Below are 13970 nucleotides of genomic sequence, written 5' to 3'. Positions count from 1 at the left end.
TTTATGACAAATTGTCTAATAAAGCTTGTTTGACTAACACAGTGTTATTTTCCCACGATAGCCTGCCATGTGCAAAGTTGTGTTAAGCTAATTTTGCGATAATTAACACACGTTCTGGAGAATATCCCCCTCAGTGTTTAAAGAATAAGCGGCAATTTGCCAGAATACATTGCATGATATTTGACTTCTGTCTTTGAACACACAACAAAGGTGGCAAAATAAAAACATGGTACAAAGGCCTCTTTATTGCTCTTTCACTTTCTAAACTCCAGCATGATTATTTTAGGGGCGGTCCTGCAACTCCTGCAGCATAATGTACCGAAAAAAGAACAAATATCCATACAAAAACACACATTAATTTAAATCTGAAACAGAATTCAACCTCACAATGGATAGGGTTTGGCTTATGTCTAGAGACACTGGAAAAAGTAGAGAATAACGACTAAGGCAAGGCAACAGTAAGTGACTGACTAGGGTTCCACCAGCAGTGTAAGTCAATTGGCCCTAAAACCAGCCTGCTTGTATTGTTCCTGGTGAAATTTGAAGAGAGAGGTACTGGATGTGCAGGTTTTCCCACTGTACTAGTAATCCTAAAACAGGCGTAGACTCCAGGTTACACCCATATCATTATTACCATAATTATTGCAATGGATTAGAGATAGCTACAATGCTTCAGAGGAGGGTTAAGATGTTTCAGGAGTGTATCCCTAGACCAGTGTCATTTTGAGTCATAGCCCCGTGTATTATGAAAGCAATACAGATGCTCTACACATTCACCTGGAGTCTTCTCCAACTAGCTTCCTCTTCATCCATTCCATTTTTGGTGTATGCGGTCTCTGTACCTATGTTTTAGGGTTTAGCACTGGAAAACCCCGCTGCTGGAGCAGCTATGTGCTATACAAGCTCTTTTAACATAACATCACCTGGACAAGAGTGAGAATTGGGGACAGCTCTTTTTTTGTCAAGGAAAATATATACCTCTCAGGGTCTAAAAAAAAGTGTTCATGTTGGCACCATACTTATTCAATCTATTTCTGGCAGACCTGTCCCCAGTCTTTGATGACGTAAATGTCCATGCCACTTGGTTAGGGAACTTTCACATTTCTAACCTTTTGTATGCAGAGGATGTGATTCTTCTAAGTCTAACGAAAGTTGGCCTACAATGCCTCATCAACATATTATCCAGTTAATCAGCAAGTAATCACATGACAGTAAACCAAAAGAAAACTAGAGTCCTGATTGTGAGTAATAGAATACAAAATAGTACCAATGGTATTTACAAGGCCATCAGCTGGAAGTTGTGGAAACCTACAGATTCCTTGACATCTTACTGGATGATAAAGGCTCCTTTCATCAACACAAGCAGGAGCTACAATGCAAGCGTAGTGCTCTAACCCTGGCATACCAAACATTACAGAGACCCTTGGGTGGCCCAACCTTTACACCTCTTTTAAAGGTAATAGGAGCAAAACTAAGCCCAAGCCTGTCTTGACTCTATGAGACAGAGACCCAGTGACCCTGAATTCAATCATCACAAAAACATACAGACTCCTCTTTCTTCTTCCTCCCAATGCCTCTCCTGCTCAGATCAGACTTTGTCTGGTAAATCAACTAATTGCTAGAGAGTGAGCATAAATCTCCTCCGTCTGGAATAAAGAGGCACTATCAACCAGATCACACGCCTGGACTGTCCAAAATCACTTTAAAGCCCTTAAACCCCAGCCTTATCTGAAGGCCGGATGCTCCAAGCAGTTAAAGGAGACCTTCATCAGGTACTGCTTTGGCGTATGCCCTTCTTTTCTCTGCTGTATCACTTCAGGTACCAAAAAAACCCTACATTGTGAACCAACAGAGTCCTACTTTGTGTACTAACTGATACCTTGTAATATACTTTTAAAAAAATTGGATGCCCATAGTGCCAGTCCTCTTAACAGATAAGAACCCCGACTTAGCATTCTGGGACAGAACATTTCCTACCATCATTAAAGGCAACACCCTAGGAACTTCCTATGATTCTTAAAATCAGTTTACACTAATACAAATACAACACTTCAGGCATCACGAAAGACCTTCTCTCCAAGACCATAATCAGCACAATAACCACTTTTGTAAGTATGACCAAACTTTTTACCTCAATGGCAAATAGTCAATAGCTCTACACAAAACACCAAAATATCCAAGATTGCCAGATTAATCTCAATCAATATCTCCAAGACCATATGAAACCAACACCGAAGGAGCTCTAGTGCAACCAGTAAAAGCTTGCTATAAATTTAAATTTCCGATCTTAACCCATGAATCCCGCATAACACAGCACAGACATGTTTATCAGATGTAATTACCGCCACACAAAACTTAAAGATAACTCGCTAATTGCCCTCGAGCCTCATTAAGTCCCCACCTTCAGATACTGCATTTTGGAAGACCAGGATTTGAACTCACTTTTGCTATCTATTGGCCTATTGATCTTTATACACTACAGCTCAGACACTCACTTTCTGAAAACGACTAAAACGCTGAAGGTTTACTTCTTCCACAACGCTTTGAGGCTTAGGAGATAAGTCCTGCCACCCAAATTTACAGAACGAGTATCAAAATAAATTAATACATATTCAAGTCTTAGTGTGGTTGCTAGTTTCCAGTGGATCAATATCAAATCTATGGAGAGCCTGTACATAGCATTTCTTGAGCATCTTCAGCAACAAGAGCGCTTCCATTGCGCTCAGTTAAGAAATTATCCTTTTTGTTTCTGTATTGGTCATTGTGGGGTTTGTTCTTTGTCAGCCTCACTTGTTCTGGCAACTCTTAGCAAGCTATTCTTCATTCACAAGGCTTTTTCCCTTGCATGCTGGGTATTCATGTTATTCGTGAGAGCCTGGCCAATTCAATCTCAACAGAGTCTCAGACTTCATACTCTCCCAGAGAGTCATTGTTTGGGTTCTCAGTCATCTTGCTAAATGCCCAGCCTTTAGCAAATGGCTAAGGCTGCCTATGGGCAGGGCAATCTGTCATGCCCACAATCACTATATTGCACTTTAAAGATGTACCTGTATTGATATTAATTCCTGTTTTGGTAAATGTTGATACATGTTTAAATCAATTCAAGCAGATATTTGAACAAGGTAACTTAAAACAATCATTACATCAAGCCACCAAATTCAGTCTTTTTTGAAACTATATGCCTCTTACTTCAGGCTTGGGTGTGCGGCTTATGACCATCTTTTCTATTGAGTACCCCCGGATTTTTTAGTTGACTGTTTTTGCTGGGTATAGAAGTCTGTGCACTCTACCCTTGCTAACCAGGGGTAAAGTGCCTGTGCTCATCCTTTAACATGATGAAATGAGTACATACCTTATTGAACATTTAACTTACCCTTAAGTCCCTAGCATGTGGTACACAGTGTGCCCACGACCTGCAAGTTAAATGTCACTAGTGCACTGCAGCCCTATAGTTCCATCCTTAACAGTGGCAGGGCAAACATGGTTTCCGGACTTCCATTGTAGCCTGAATATTGCAGTGTTTAAATTGAAATTCAGCCTGTCTAAATAAACTCTTTTGAATGGTCAAAACCCCCTTTAAAATAATAACAAGTCACCCGTATGTAGGTGTTTTGGTCGACAATGCAGAGTGCATGGTATTTAAAAGTAGGAAGTGTAGAAATTTAATTTTAACATGTTCTTACAGCGACTAGCACCTAAAAGCTATTTTTCACTGTGGGAGGTCCTATGTAGAAAACCAGAGTACAGACTGAAATCCTAATATTGTATGTTAGGAATGAGATTAGCTAGAAAGGTAATTAAACAACTATTTTTAATTGCAATTATGAGGTTGGCTTTTTAATGAATATTAGGTAATGGTAACTTTTATAAAGTTACCTTTTACTCCCTAAAGTTACTTGAAGCTAATTTGAATTTGCTCTCCAACTTCTCACAACATTAGAATAGGTGTGAATGAGGTATGAAATTCCTCTCAGGAGCTACAAATGGGTTATGGTTATTGACAAGTCAACCATAATCGGCAGTGATAACTCTTATGAAACTTCCAGAAAATGCAGGGTGGTGGCTGTGTATCCAGGCACCTACTGCAGAACACCACTGGACCTGAACAAGAACAAAGGAGGACTACACATGCAGTTTGTGATCTGAGAGGGGCCCTAAAGGACTGGACATACACCCTCGTGTACCCAGAACCAAGAAGTGGAGTCCAAGGGTGATATGGCTGACCTCCAGTTTAACCTACAGGGATACAACAAACTACATGAGGCCTTTCCTGAAATTGCCCAGCAGACCAGTTGCAACAGGATGTGGTCTTGGCCCTACTGTTGACCTCTTACACCCAGTGAGTCTCTTAAGGCCTCCTCTGAGGTTCTGGGGACTTTAGAAGTGTACTCCTGCGGTGGATTGGGACTTAAAGGACTAAGCCAGAATATTAACTCTTTGACCAGGAAGAACCCGATTGGTGTATTCGACCTGCATTCCATCACTGGAAGCCTAGATTGCACGTAGGTCCGAGTTTACCATGAACATTAACTATCATTGGCTTTTTGGCTCTATTCCTACATAAAACTTTAAACATTTATAGCTTCTGGTTCCCCTTATTAGATTTTTCAATTTTGGTGTCATTTTGTTTTCTATTTTTTTTTATTTGGTTTTGTTTCTTTATTGTCTTGAATTTTGACTGTATTACTGTTTTGACACTGCATTCATACTTTGCACAATATGTAGCATAAGTCTGTCTTCTGTGTGCCACAGCTATAAGGGAGGGGAGCTTGTTTAATTTAGGGACTTTTAGGGTCCACCTTGAAGAAACTTGTGCTAGTGGGTAGTTACCCACCCCAAACAATAATTCAATTTCTTTAACTGGTTAATTTTATTTAGTAAGATGTGCTGCCTGTTGGGAAAAAATCTTTGTAAACCAATGGCTTGTAAAAGCATGTATTACTCCTAGAAAATGATAAATCAGCTTTATGGTGGGTAGCATGCTACTCCAGAACCCAAGGCTAGTGGTTAGTCCAGTGCTATTGGATATTATTGGTTACTGGGATTAGTCGTAGCTCTCAAGGAAGCTATTTCATACATTTACTCCAGTTTCTTTGTGATAGATTAAATTAATATGAGTTAGGTATGTTAGTGTGGGTTATTAGAGTTCTTCCAAATGGGTTTTGGAATGAATGGTATGATACGAGATGTTAGTTATTGACGCCCTTTGCCATAACCTAACCGGCGCTGCTGCTGCTACTTACAAGGAGTAAGGCTTCCAGACCCACGCCTTGCGGTACCCGCTCCGCGGGTCCCGCTTCGTTTTTACTTGCCTGACTACTCTGACCCTTTTGCATCAGCTGTTCTGTGGGACGTGCTTGGGGCTGCAGGCTGCGAGCGTGTACCGGGACTCGCATTCCCAGGAGTCCCGGTGTCAGAGGCCGAGTCACCTGGCCCCGCTCTCCCTGACCGCCCCGCCCCACCTGCATTCACTCAAAAGGCCAAGGATTTTGTTGCTTCGTGGGACGCCCTTTGCCATAACCTAACCGGCGCTGCTGCTGCTACTTACAAGGAGTAAGGCTTCCAGACCCACGCCTTGCGGTACCCGCTCCGCGGGTCCCGCTTCGTTTTTACTTGCCTGACTACTCTGACCCTTTTGCATCAGCTGTTCTGTGGGACGTGCTGGGGGCTGCAGGGCTGCGAGCGTGTACCGGGACTCGCATTCCCAGGAGTCCCGGTGTCAGAGGCCGAGTCACCTGGCCCCGCTCTCCCTGACCGCCCCGCCCCACCTGCATTCACTCAAAAGGCCAAGGATTTTGTTGCTTCGTGGGACGCCCTTTGCCATAACCTAACCGGCGCTGCTGCTGCTACTTACAAGGAGTAAGGCTTCCAGACCCACGCCTTGCGGTACCCGCTCCGCGGGTCCCGCTTCGTTTTTACTTGCCTGACTACTCTGACCCTTTTGCATCAGCTGTTCTGTGGGACGTGCTTGGGGCTGCAGGGCTGCGAGCGTGTACCGGGACTCGCATTCCCAGGAGTCCCGGTGTCAGAGGCCGAGTCACCTGGCCCCGCTCTCCCTGACCGCCCCGCCCCACCTGCATTCACTCAAAAGGCCAAGGATTTTGTTGCTTCGTGGGACGCCCTTTTCCATAACCTAACCGGCGCTGCTGCTGCTACTTACAAGGAGTAAGGCTTCCAGACCCACGCCTTGCGGTACCCGCTCCGCGGGTCCCGCTTCGTTTTTACTTGCCTGACTACTCTGACCCTTTTGCATCAGCTGTTCTGTGGGACGTGCTGGGGGCTGCAGGGCTGCGAGCGTGTACCGGGACTCGCATTCCCAGGAGTCCCGGTGTCAGAGGCCGAGTCACCTGGCCCCGCTCTCCCTGACCGCCCCGCCCCACCTGCATTCACTCAAAAGGCCAAGGATTTTGTTGCTTCGTGGGACGCCCTTTGCCATAACCTAACCGGCGCTGCTGCTGCTGCTACTTACAAGGAGTAAGGCTTCCAGACCCACGCCTTGCGGTACCCGCTCCGCGGGTCCCGCTTCGTTTTTACTTGCCTGACTACTCTGACCCTTTTGCATCAGCTGTTCTGTGGGACGTGCTTGGGGCTGCAGGGCTGCGAGCGTGTACCGGGACTCGCATTCCCAGGAGTCCCGGTGTCAGAGGCCGAGTCACCTGGCCCCGCTCTCCCTGACCGCCCCGCCCCACCTGCATTCACTCAAAAGGCCAAGGATTTTGTTGCTTTGTGGGACGCCCTTTGCCATAACCTAACCGGCGCTGCTGCTGCTACTTACAAGGAGTAAGGCTTCCAGACCCACGCCTTGCGGTACCCGCTCCGCGGGTCCCGCTTCGTTTTTACTTGCCTGACTACTCTGACCCTTTTGCATCAGCTGTTCTGTGGGACGTGCTTGGGGCTGCAGGGCTGCGAGCGTGTACCGGGACTCGCATTCCCAGGAGTCCCGGTGTCAGAGGCCGAGTCACCTGGCCCCGCTCTCCCTGACCGCCCCGCCCCATTTGCAATCACATGGTTCAATGGCCTTTGGCTTATAAGTAATAGAGTTCAACGCTGCGCGGGAGCGCCCGGGGCTAAGCCCGGGCAAAGGGCGGGCCCTCTGTGGCCCTCAGAGGCCTGAGGAGACTGGACTGGGCAAGATCCCTTGGTTGTGCGTCACGGGATCCACCCAGCCCATATATTCACGTATGTAAACCGTCCACTGCTAGAGTGTATTATTCGCCTTAAAGACAGAAACGGTGTTCTCGGTCCTGTGCCCAGTGTTGACTTGGACTAGCTGATATCCGTTGGTGTAATATTGTGGTTTGATTGCATTATTTGTTAACATGCCTAAGAAAAACGCCCTGGCGGCACCAGAAACATGTAATACCCTTGATAATTATTTAGTTCAAGTTGTACAGAAAATAAACACAGAAAGAAGGCAATCGTTAGGTTTGAGCCAATCCCCCGTGCTCCACCAAGGGAGCCCTCTCCCGAGTATACATACGTGTGAAGAATCAGAGCAAGATCACAGTATAAACCCTCTTGAGATCAACCCCCCTGATACTGTATGTATTGATCAAAGCTCAGATTTACTGGTTGACCTAGAAACAAACGTTGATTCTGACCCAGAGCTGCATACTGATCCCTTAGTAGATGATTTACTATCCCCTGTGGTTACTAATAGGGCGGTGAGACCCTGCAGAAGAATTCAACCAAAAAGAGGGGGGACACGGGCGGGAAGGAAAAGGGTTATTACACCTCCAAAACCAAAGGGAAATAGATCAGAGCCCGAGGAAGTGAATGCCAGACAAGTCATAGATGACAAATTCTTCCGTAGGTTATCAGATATGATAGATCAAAAAATAAAAACTATTATCAAACCAATGATTGGAAAAATTGATAGGCTAACGGCAGAGGTGAAAAAGTGGGGTGGTCTGCAAGGTAAACTAGCAGAAGAAATGGAGAATGTAGTATCCATCGTCTCCAAACAAATAGACCCAGTGAAAGAAAATAACATCAGTGGGGGAGGCAGTGTAGCAGTTGAAGATCCACCAGACTCTTCTCAGCTAGTACAAGCACTAGTTGAGGGCACTAGCCAAGAAGCGGTGAGGGAGGTCCCTACATTACCAGCCCCTATACCAATTATATCATCATTGACATCCCTAGAGGACGAATCCCAACAATTTATAGTAGAGGCTTCACCGGTGGTACTGGTCCTAGCAAATGCCCCTACCTTATCCCCATGCCAAACGGAATCCACCTCATCCTTGACAAGCAAGGCCTTACATTGGCTATCATGCAATATGAAGATGGCACAGCATGGGAAAGAACAGCTGGCCGAGGAAATTGTATTAACAAGGAGGATGTCTTGGATTGGGAATAAGCAAAAAAAGTTTAAGGGGGACTGCATAGTGATACATTTTGCGAATGCAACAGTACTCCCGAATGTCTTACAAAATATACTCCCGCCCCAACGCAGAAGTGGATCCATTATCCCCCTCACATTAAAATTCTTTTATAACGAGCGACAACGCGCGTACCACCCAAATACTTCAAGATTGGGGTGGACGACAAGTTGTAACAGAAGGGGGGGGGGGTTTAAGATCAACATACGATGAAAATGGCCCTGGTCTGCTAGACAGATTTGGCGCAGGGCTTTATAATTATAATTACCAACAGAATATGACATCTTTTAAAAACCCTAGATCAACATGGAACACTCTGAATAGGCGGGGTTTGGGTGGCCTGGGGGCAAATCGGGGGAATTGTGGAAATAGGTTCGGTGCCTGGTTAGGAGAAGAGCAGTTCCCAATGCGCCCCAATACCCCATTATCTAGGTGGGACACAGCAGTGTTTGGGCAAGGACCAGGGGCCACACCACAGGCCTGGGGGTTCGGAACTGAGAATAGGTATGGGGTTCTGGCCAATCTAAATGACTGCGACTGACGCAGGGAGGGCACCGTTTTGTTACATAATGGCCGAAGATCCTCATGTCCAGTAACTAATCCTAATCCTAATCCTAGCGACAGGGGTAGTGGCACTTCGAAAGGCACAAATAGACTTGAGCTAAATAGTTTGGCGGACCGTAATATATCGATCTGCTTGGAAAGTGAAACCCCCTCTGACCAAGTTGAGGTCGAGGTTATTGAGGACCCCTTTTTGGAGAATGTAAACGGAAATGATAATGTTTATGTTGAGGCTATTGTAATAGAGCCAGAAAGCATCCCTTCGGCTATGGAAATGCCGCACGTGCAAGCAGAAGGAGTTCCTTCGACTGATCTTGCAGTGAAGAACACCACGGATACTTGTAAAATACTAAGCTGGAACGTAGCTGGACTTAACGCCAAACGGGATGATAAGGAGTGGTTAAGCTTTGTTACGGGCCATAATAATATTGCCCTCCAGGAAACTTGGGATACAACTGCAGGTTGCTGGTTGGATGGGTTTAGTAGTTTTGCCATAGCGGCGACCCCTAGCCGTATAGGCAGACCTAAGGGTGGCCTGCTGATGCTGTTCTCTTTGGCCTTGAAGGGTACCTTACAAGTGATCAGCAGTGGATCTCAAAATATCCTTATTATAGAGAGAGTTATTAACCCCGCCACAAGGTCCTTATATATTAATTTTTATAACTCACAGAATAGGGAGGATAGGGGCAGTAATATTGCTACCTTAGATGCTATACTAAGGTCAGGCAGTCAGAACTTACAATTCGACACAGAATATATATTATTATGTGACTTTAACATTCATCCCTGCATGCTAGCCTGTAGTCTAATTAACCAGGATTGGGGTGAAGGCCCCGAGCTCCCACACTTTGAACACACAACAGATGGTGAAGAGCTAGAAGATCTATTGGTAGATTTCAATCTGTATGAACCAGAGGGTGGCCCAAGAACAGTTACTTTTACTGGCACTAATCCTGGAACTATAATAGACTACATCTTTATCACACAAGGCATTTTAAACAGAGCAATCGCTTATCGCACTGTACCATCCCACTTCAGTGACCACAACCCCGTTTTGTTAGAAGTTGCATGGGGAGACCATATGGGACCAATTCCGGGGAAAGTGAGGTCTCACCATACTTTGTGTACCTCTGATCAGGGCAGGAGAGTTAAGTGGGCTAAGGTGGCCCCAGACAACTTTTATGCAGCAGTATTCCCTAAAATTATGGAACAGGTGGAGGTTTGTCAGAACCCCAGCGCCCCGGGGAATGAGGTTATAGGGGCTTTTGAGTCAATCTGTAGCCAGGTAGCGCAGGACCTCCTGACTAAACCTAAAAAGGGGGTACCGAATACGACGCGCTGGTTTGATGCCACATGTTCAAAGGCACACAGATCGTTGATGGCTGCCTTGAAAAAAAAAACCAGGGTAAAGGATGAGATTGCTAGCTTAAGGAAAAATTATAAGCTAGCAATAAGAACTAGAAAAGAATCAATTAAAAGAGAAGCCTGGGAAAACCTCCTCTCCGTGGCAGTCCGAAAGGACAGCCATAAATTTTGGGAAATAATCAAACAGCCTTTTTTTTCCGACCAAAATAACGAGGCGATGGACTGTGTTATCCCTGACAATAAGTGGCTTACCCACTTTAAAAACGTGTATGGGGATAATGATGGGGCAAGCAAAGACGCGTTGCCAGCCATCCTAGAAGCTACGCCACTACAGTTCAATAGCCCTGAAGTGGAGAAAGCCATTATAGCCACAACCAAGCATAAGGCCCCAGGCCCTGACGGGGTGCCAGCCGATTTCTTTATACATTCACCAAAACTATGGGTAAAGGTACTGGCCAACGTATTCACTGCTGTAAACAGTAACCATGCACCATCTTCCTGGGACATCTCTACCATTGTGCCTATTTTTAAAAAGGGACAGCGGGATGACCCGGGGTGTTACAGGCCCTTATCCCTTTTGGATTCTTCTGTAAAGATTTTAGGTAGAGTGCTTCTGTCCAGGCTGAGGGATAGTGTTGAGAGTTGCGGAGGGTTGTCTGAAATCCAGTATGGGTTTAGAGAAAGGAAGGGCACCATTGAACAGTGCTCCAACCTACATCTGCTCATTTCAAAGTATACGGTGGCCAAGGAGGGGTCCTTGTATTTAGCATTCATGGACCTCTCCTCGGCCTTCGACCTGGTCAACAGGTCCAAGCTATGGAAAACTCTGCTGGAGATGGGGATTGAGGAGGCCCTGGTGAGGTTTGTGGCCTCCCTACATCAGGAACTTTTCGCGGCCGTACGGGTCACTAACGAGGGCAGGTGTACGTCTCGTTTTAAATCTTTGAAAGGTGTAAGACAGGGCTGCATATTGGCCCCATTGCTTTTCATTATCTATATCAACGGCTTGGGTACTTTCCTGGAAGAGAGGGAAGTCGACATCCCGCATGCAGGTGCGGCCAAAATTCCAGCGCTCCTGTACGCGGACGATGCCGTGCTAATTGCTCGCACGGGTACTGGTCTTCAACGCCTCTTGAACACCTTTGGCCAATTCATGGAACAGCTCGATTTGAAAATTAACACCAGCAAGTCACATACAATGGTAGTGGGCAAAGAAAGCCGCAAAAAGAGTATAAAATCTTTTAGCTGCAGAGGGGACACGGTATCTAGGGTTTCCACTTTTCCCTACCTGGGGGTCCTATTCGATCAAAGAGGAACATGGGGCCCTCAGGTGAGGGCAAAGAAGCTGGCGGTCTCGAGATCATCGTCTGCCCTTATGGGCTTTGCGGGTAGGTTAGGTGCCAGGCCTATGGAAGCATTATTAAAAATATATAGGAGTAAATCTGTATCTCTGGCGTCATATGGTTCACCTCTATGGGGCTATGTAAACTTGGAACCTATCCAGAGAGCTGAGAACAGATTTATAAGGTCACTCCTTTCCTTGCCACAATCGACACCTACCTATTCCATACATAGGGAGGTGGGCTTGGACTACCTTACTGATGGGTTGAATATGGCCCCCCTGATCTTTTGGTTAAAGACATGGCTTAATGAAGATCTGCCACTTAACCACAGGATTATATCCGATGTCTTATCCCTGGACCACTTTAAAAAGATCCCGTGGCTGGCCTATTTGCTGAAGGCGTTTACTGAATTGGGACGACCAGAGCTCTTTACCTCTCCTCAAGACATTAAGGCACAAGACGTTGACTTGGTAAAAAACAATTTTATGGCAAGGGCAAGAGCGTCCCGTGAAGAGAAGGAATTAATGAAACCGTCAGTGAGGTGCCATTATTTACTCATTAATTCTCTTTCCTTGGCACCTTACCTTGGGTGTGTTACAATCCCGTTTCATAGGTTCCTTCTAACCAAACTGAGGTTTAATTTGTTACATTTTTATTTAGGTACTTTTAATAAATGGGAAAAACCGGAACTAGCATTACCATGCAGCTGCGATGATTCGTCAGTTCAAGATACTATGCATTTTGTCATGTTTTGTCGGTTTTATGCAGAGCCAAGGAAAAAATATCTGGTACCACTCCTGAAGGCGAGCGGTTTCACACAAGTGAGGCCGGCTCTGCTTTTTTTACAATCCCTGCCCAACATTCACGTTACTTTCTACATAGCTAATTTCTTGGTAGCGGCTGCAAGGATAAAAAAGTATTCTAGTTAGTTCCATTTTCTCTTTTATCTTTTGTATGCCTAGATTCATTGCAGCGAAGAGGGCTTTTTAGTGTCATATGTCAATATATACGAAATGTTTTAAATTTGTGTATGAATTGTGTTTTAAATACTTTGTATGACTTGTAAATGAGTCGAATAAAGATATCTTGACTGACTAGTTATTGATAGGTTGCAGAGATATGGTTTCAAAAAATGAGTATTGATCTATGAAACAAGGTGCGGTCAACTTGCTGAAATACAACAGTACAAAATAAGGTAGAAAGGCATGCAGATGAGAGAGTAGGCATGTAGGAGAATGAGGGTAAGAAGAGGGTCACTCTGTAGAAAGAAAGGAGAGAGGTCAATCTAAAGTTTTAAGAAAAGATCCATTTTTCATGCAGCGTTTCAGAAATATTGTGGTATAAATATCAAGAACCAAAATACTGTGAAGGTTTATATACAGGTGAGTACAGATTTTCTATTCATAACTCCAAATTCATGTTCCTTGAAGATAGGCATATAGGCAAGAAGTAAAGTAAATGTACACTTAGGTGCGTATACCTACCTTCATAATATTTTCATAGTAGATAGTTTGTCCACAATATTTTAGTAGGGCAATATTTTCTCATTGATAGACCAGTCACATACCTCCTGGAGCCTTGAAGATATTTGGAAATGATGTCTTCTAGGATATCATTGACTTTTATTTGGACACATCTCTGTGCAAGATTTTGGTTTACACCCTTGCAATTTCAGAACATACTCAAGATGTGGCAGAGGAGCAATCTATCTTCAGGAAGAATCATGCATATGCTATACAGTGCAAATTTCATCAGACACTTGTATTGGTGTTTAGGTAAATCCTTTCACCAAGATTGGTCAGTGCCTAGGATAACAAAGGGTTTGCAGTAGTTTCCCATGTTCCCCTATTCCTGTGGGTATTATTTCCCCCCCCTCCTCCTGGGGTTACATCTCCCAAATTCAGACTTTGCCTCAGTTGGTAAAGACATCCCCAGAAAGTGTATTATGTTCTAAAAATAGCTTTAACATTGTACCACTACAATGTATTGGATTTTGTTCGGAAAGTATGTTAAGAAGTAAACTTAATAAAATGTGTTTAAAAAACATAGTGCAAGGTGGAGTGACTAACCCACTGAAGATGGCTTTTTCTTCTTACTTGAACACCCTGCTCAACTGCATCATAATCTACACATTATCTGACCACAAGCACTGCATCCTGCCCCGGAACTGGTATGCTCCTGGTCTGCTCTGTGCTGGGGCAGAGAGAGATTGTGTTGGAGAGTGCTCCTGGACCCGGAGGTCATGCAGCCAGGCTGCTGCTAAGTTGTACCAAAGCATCTCTAGGCCATGGCTCGGAGCGCCATTCTGGGCCTGCGCAGG

The sequence above is a fragment of the Lissotriton helveticus genome, chromosome 6, assembly GCF_964261635.1.
Source record: "Lissotriton helveticus chromosome 6, aLisHel1.1, whole genome shotgun sequence".
In the NCBI taxonomy this organism is placed as follows: Eukaryota; Metazoa; Chordata; class Amphibia; order Caudata; family Salamandridae; genus Lissotriton; species Lissotriton helveticus.
Note: the sequence above shows the minus strand (reverse complement) of the source record.